Source organism: Anopheles nili, chromosome 2 (genome assembly GCF_943737925.1).
Source record: "Anopheles nili chromosome 2, idAnoNiliSN_F5_01, whole genome shotgun sequence".
In the NCBI taxonomy this organism is placed as follows: Eukaryota; Metazoa; Arthropoda; class Insecta; order Diptera; family Culicidae; genus Anopheles; species Anopheles nili.
Genome location: NC_071291.1, coordinates 19813949 through 19819959, shown reverse-complemented (window position 1 = coordinate 19819959; position 6011 = coordinate 19813949).

Genomic DNA, 6011 nt, shown 5'->3' with positions numbered 1-6011 from the left:
GTTGGATTTCCCTCTGGGTGTTTCCCAGTTCTGCGCCCTTCTCGCGCCGGGGTCTCGTAATGGGTTTCAATTAAAAGATGAAGCAAAAAACAAAAAACAACAACCTTTCAACCGTTTCTACGCACTCGCAAAACGCTACGCACACGACGATCGCTGGCGCTGTCCCACGAGGCCGGAGGATTGCGATAGATCCGCGATCGCGATCGCCAATCTCACGCGGAAGCACGCGCACGATGACTAAGCAACGGCACCGATGAATGGAATGGCTGAGAGAGCTCGCGCGAAAAATAAAAAAAAAACCACGGCCAACACTTGAATGAGTCGCACCACTTGAATGAGCGATGATTGAACTGAGATCGATCGATCGCGTGCGCTAAAGCTGAACCACGATCCGTCGATCGTTAAGGGTAGTCGCGTACACGCGCACACGCGTTCGCGATCGCAAGCAACACTTTGGTGACTGGTGGCGCAGGTTGAGTTGCGCACACGCAACAACGTCTGACCGGCTTCGCTGACGCGTCTCGTTGAACTGGTTGCTGTACGGCTGGGACCTGCTGTGGCTTCCCCGTGTGGCTCGTTTTCTTGCCAGCTTTCGCTCTTCTTACGACCCTTTATTATTTTTCTTTCTTCTCCCCGTTTCTGCTTGCGTATCGCCTTCGCCGGTGGCGTTCCCTTGCCTTCGAACGGTTGCTTTCGATCGTTACGTTTGCCCAAGGCAGGGTTGCTGCCGTGGTTGTTGCTGCTGTGGTTGTTGCTGATGATGCTGTTGCTGGTGGGGCGTAAGTTTATCGTTGCGAAATCACCCCTCACGTGAGCTTTGCAGTGCATTTGGCACCAAACGGGGGTGTCAAATCGATGGCTTAAAACCCACGTACGGTGTTTTTATTGGAGAGGGTAGTTTTTTTGGCCATTTTTTCTGTTGCAACCCCCGGCACGTGGTAACGTTTTATGGCGGTTTAAATATGTCAAAATGGTGGATAGTATTTAAACATGATGATGATGCATCGTAGATTACCCTCATCATTTAAATGGTAAGTGATTAGCTTCGTGGGATTCTAATAATTTATTTTAATTTCTCAAAACATGCGTAAACTTCGCAACTGATCTGATCGTTTGCTTTCCATCCTATCGATCACTTTTTTGCATGCAATCTCGCAAAAGTCTCACCCCAAATTTTCCGCAACACAAGCACATGGCGAGCCTACAAGCCATCGAACCCTGTAAGCCTCCGGTGGATTCGAAGCGGCCCACCATCGGGTTTTCGTTTCGTTTGTATGTTTCGCCCTTCCGGCTGCCAGGCCCGCAAGAATGAACCGCCTTGGAATGCGTGCGTGCGTGTGTGGCAAGGGCCGGGCAGGACGAAGTGGGTGCCTAGAGCGGCGAGACGGGAAACTAATGAATGAAAGGTATTTTGAACTTTCCTGCCGCGCTGTTTATACGCCCGGATGCGGCGAGTTCAACGTGGGTTCGAGAGCCACACTGCCAAATTGGCTGCGCCAGGTCTCTGGGGTTAAATCCCAACGGGTTCGAAGGTCTCAATTTAACGTTTCCTCTGCGGTTTTTTTTTCTCTCTTCTATTTGCTCAACTACTTACCCAAACTTTTGCGAATCAAATGGCCCCAAATCAAGCCCACACTCAAGCCGGTTTCGAGACAAACCAAACCGACGACGGCGAATGTTGTTTAGTCGTTCCTTTTTGGGCTCCGTCGCATAAGCGGCAGGCGCACTACCGCGGCGGTCTCTCAGGGCCAAACCCTTAACTTATGCTGACGCAGTGGAAGTGGCTTCCCCACTCTGCAGCAACCCAACCCGGGCCCACGGAACCCGCGAAGGTCCATTCATTCATCGTGCGCTCTCGCCAAGGGCCCTCAGCGTAACGCAACAACGCACGCACACACGAACTCGTGCATTTGTGAGGGCCAGCATGCTGGCAGGTTGCTGCTGATGGTGGAATCCCAACGATGTGGCTTTTGAGCCCTTCCCCGGTATCGACCGGTGTGCGATAAGTTCGATCGGAGCCGGATTACTCGAGCCACGGTACCGGTCAGCTGGAACGCGAGAACCCGGAAGGCATCGTGCCCGATATTGGGCCTGCGTGCATTCGTAGGGTGGGATTACTGCCCTTTAGGTTGAGAAAAAAAGGGAAAAACCAACGCCCAACCGGTGGGAACGTGAAAGGTGGGCTGTAAATTTGACTTGATGTGTCCACGCGCGACCACACCCGCTGCGAGAACGAGGGCCGATTAGGAAAAGCGGCCTTGAAGAAAAGCGACAATTGATTTGAACTATGGCGCGCATTAGTGTCCATCCATTTTGGGCGGATTATCGATTTGAAGTCGTTCGATTTCTCCCCGTCTGGAACTGGTATTTTGGGTTGATCGAACGTGAAACAGGAGGACAAACCGCGATGCTTCGTGACACGACACGAAAGAGCCCAAACCATCAATGGGCCATTTATACTCGCACGCTCTTATGTCCCGTGAGCTTGTTCTCAGGTGCTTTCCTGCGTTGAGGGCTTACGTACTCGGCGGTAAAGTGCCCGCAAATGCTGACCGAACTCACATTCGGTGCCATTTATTTCCATACGTGGGATTAAATTACCCACCACGTGACGAAACGATCGCTCGTCCCGGCGGAATGGCGCGCGAAATCAAACACCGGAGGCCGGAATCCTTCCGACCATAAATACGGGCCTTTTCGAGCCGGAACCTCTCTGGCACACACACACACATGTATAAGAGAGCCACGCATGGGGTGAAGGAAGTGCAGGAAGGCAAAGGGCACACACAGAACAACAAAATGAAAAAGAAAGAAAAAAGGTGGTCTGGGTCTGAAGATCGACGGTGGGCTTTTGTCCCATGGTCGGAACTCTCGCTGGCCCGCCCTGGAAGGTAGCCGCATGATGCCACACTGGGCTCTCGTGGGCTCCTTTCCCAAACCCGCCTCGAATTTCCCGGTACCGTGGGTACACATACACACACGCACCTGGACCCATGTTGTTCCCATGTTGTTTTGCAACCTGCTGCGTTCGTACGGACTTATGTGCGCTTTTTTACGATCGGAAGATCCCCAGGCTGGGAGGTGCTTTACGTGCGGATGTTGCGCTGTTTGTTTCGGCCTTCTCTCTTCGACGGTGGTGACGGCGACGTCCTGCAAAAGGGCCACAAGAAGGGCCGGAGAAAAACCAACGGGCGATAAACGAACGACTTGGCCGGAGACGCGAACCGGCGAGAAATAAATCAAGTGATAATCAGCACTAGAACAACACCCGGACTCTGGTGTGGCCCTTTCGCTGCGATGCCGCCACGTTGGTTGGTTGGTTCGCAACCCTCAACGACAGGAAGTGAGCCATCCGCAAGTGTCCGTACCGCAGATAGGCGTATGCAAATTGCATCAGTCTCGCGATCGTCGAGGTGTCTGACGCCGGTTGATTGATTTTGCGTTGAGTAAAAATCAACACACCAACTTGTGGGGGTGCTTTTCAACACCTCCCTTGCCTTCTTCACCGGTACCTAGGGGGGTTGGTGAAAAGGGGGTGCCGTTTTTCTATCGTTAACCCGGGGTCTGGGCAATGGGCAAGCAAATATGTGCTTTTGTCCCCGCTGGAGAGCGCTCGAAACGCACTTCCTGTCGGGACCCGGGTGTCGGCGTTTTGGCCTGCTTTTTTTCACCTTCTCTCTCTCTCTCTCTCTCTCTTTCTCGCTCTTTCTCACTTGGTTCATCCTGCGGTGCGCTTATCTTGCGCCCAGTCTCGGGTGGCCGCCCGTTCCGGCCAAGGTTTCGTCGGACCGGCGCAGGTTGACGTAAGATTAGATAAACCGCCGTCTTGCCCAGGCGTGCCCGAGGTCAGTGTGTGTACCCGTACGTGCGCGTGTGTGTGTGTGAGGCGATGGGGTGTATTCAAGGAATTCGATCAATTAATGTTAAGTGGCTTCACTCGCCGGGCGCAACCGGTGACAAACCGATTGGAATGCGACCGGTTCGCCTGTGGTGGCCGAAATGGGCATCGTTTTAGCAAACCAGAGCAAAGAGGCAAAGACGGCCTGGAGAACGATCCGAGGCGAATCCGGCACAGAATGCACCGGACCAGGACCTTAGGTCCACCTTAGGTGTGCACCTCTTTTGCACCCCCGACCCACGGTGGTGCAGTCTTTTTTTCTTTTTTTTTTTTGCTCGCACCCTCGGCCCGGGGGCGGAAACCACACACCGAGAAATCGAATCTCGGCGAAACTATCACATTCCGTGCATCACCACCCAGCGCCATCCTCCCGACCACCTTTCGGGGGTGGCGCGATCGAGATCGGGAGTAGGCTGTGGAATTGAGTGATTTTCCTCGTCGCCATGGAACCGGGCCGTTTATTGGCTCACACATACACGCGCCCACTGAGATGACTCTATACCAAGGGGGAGTGGGGTGGGAGGGGGGGGGGGGCAGGATAGAGGACGAACCGGGAACCGTTGGGAGGAGGGGAAGGAATAGAACAACGTGTTCAAGCTCGCGTTTGCTCTCGGAGTCTTCTCGGACCTTCTTGCGCCGGTTCTCGCGCATGAGATGATGGCGTTTTTCTTTGCTGCGGTTGTTGCTGTTGCTGTTGCTGTTGTTGAGCTCGCGCGTTCTTCCTCTCGAGATTCGAGGAATTCATCGAAGAAATTGTTCGGCTTTACCTTTTGGGCCAGTCGTCCGCCATCGCTACAGTGCTGGGCAGTGTGGAAAGGATTTTTTTTTTTCTGTCGAAAAGAACGTAGCAATAGTGGGCTACTCTACCCTACTGTAGAATGTTTAGGAATCGTTTTTCATCGGATTTATCATACTAGGATGTCATTCAACAACCGTGTTCCTACGATTCCATTCATCGATCCAAAAAAACAAGGTCCTTATTTTCAAGCTCATTAAGGATCATGAACATGGGGCGCCCAAAACAGTCAGCTTGATCTGGAACTCGTCTGTCTGATTCGAATCACGCTGCCTCCGGTGTACGAAAATTGTCCGTCACTGTATCGAGCGCATCCGGCCGCAGTCGTTCGACCTGAAAAACCACCCCACCGAAGAAAACGCTCAACCCAAAGGAAATGGGTCCGCGTTCAACGGCAGCAGGTTTAGCAGGTATGATGCAAAGTGCTCCAGAACGCGGGCGCGCGCGCGTCTCGCGACCACCAGAACCATCGGCTTGAAGGTGTAGCGCAGGCTTCAACCCGATTGCAACCCTAGTGCACCCCTCCTAAAGCCCCATCAACCCCCTTGTGACACCACAACTCCAAAACAGGGGCCACCGCAGCCGACGATGACGATGACGATGATGATCTTCACCATTTACGAGGTTGTCATCGAGGAGGCCACCATCAAGCTTCGTCCTCGAAGGGTCCGTTGGAGGGTTTTAATTGTTTTTGCACTCCTACATTCTCGGACGGCCTTCGGGTGAGCGGCGGGAGGTGTCGCGGGCAAGTCGGGAAAAGCGGATTATTGGCTGCCGGGTCTATTGGCTATTTCGTACTTATCTGCTGATCTGCTGTCGAACCGGTGAGCACAAAGGACGCCCTCGTGTCTCTTTCATTTCTTTTTCTTTCACTCCCTCTCTCTCTCTCTCTCTCTTTGGCGTCCATTTTTCTTTCGCCTTTGTCCCCTCATCCCCGGCACCGGCTCATCCGGTTCGGTAAGTTTCGATTTGCTTCCCAAGCAGAACAAGTTAATCAGTGCCAGAGCCCGGCCCGGATCGTGTTACGGTGGGGGATTTGCCAAATAATGCCCGGTTGTTTTGTAATCAGTTCATTGTAAGCATCTTAGCGGCATCGTTCTGGGTGCTGGGATGAGCTTTACGCCCTCCAGTCCGGGGCTTACCGGTGGCATGTTGATCAAACATCGCCGTCGGAGTGAACCGATGGTTCCGTTTCGCATGATCGCGCTTCCGTCGGTTGCATCCGTGCGGTGACCAATGGGTGTCAAATGGTGGTTCGCGGCCGAGAACTAATGATTGGTGCCTACCGCGAGGTACAACGCAAACAAAAGAGGTAAA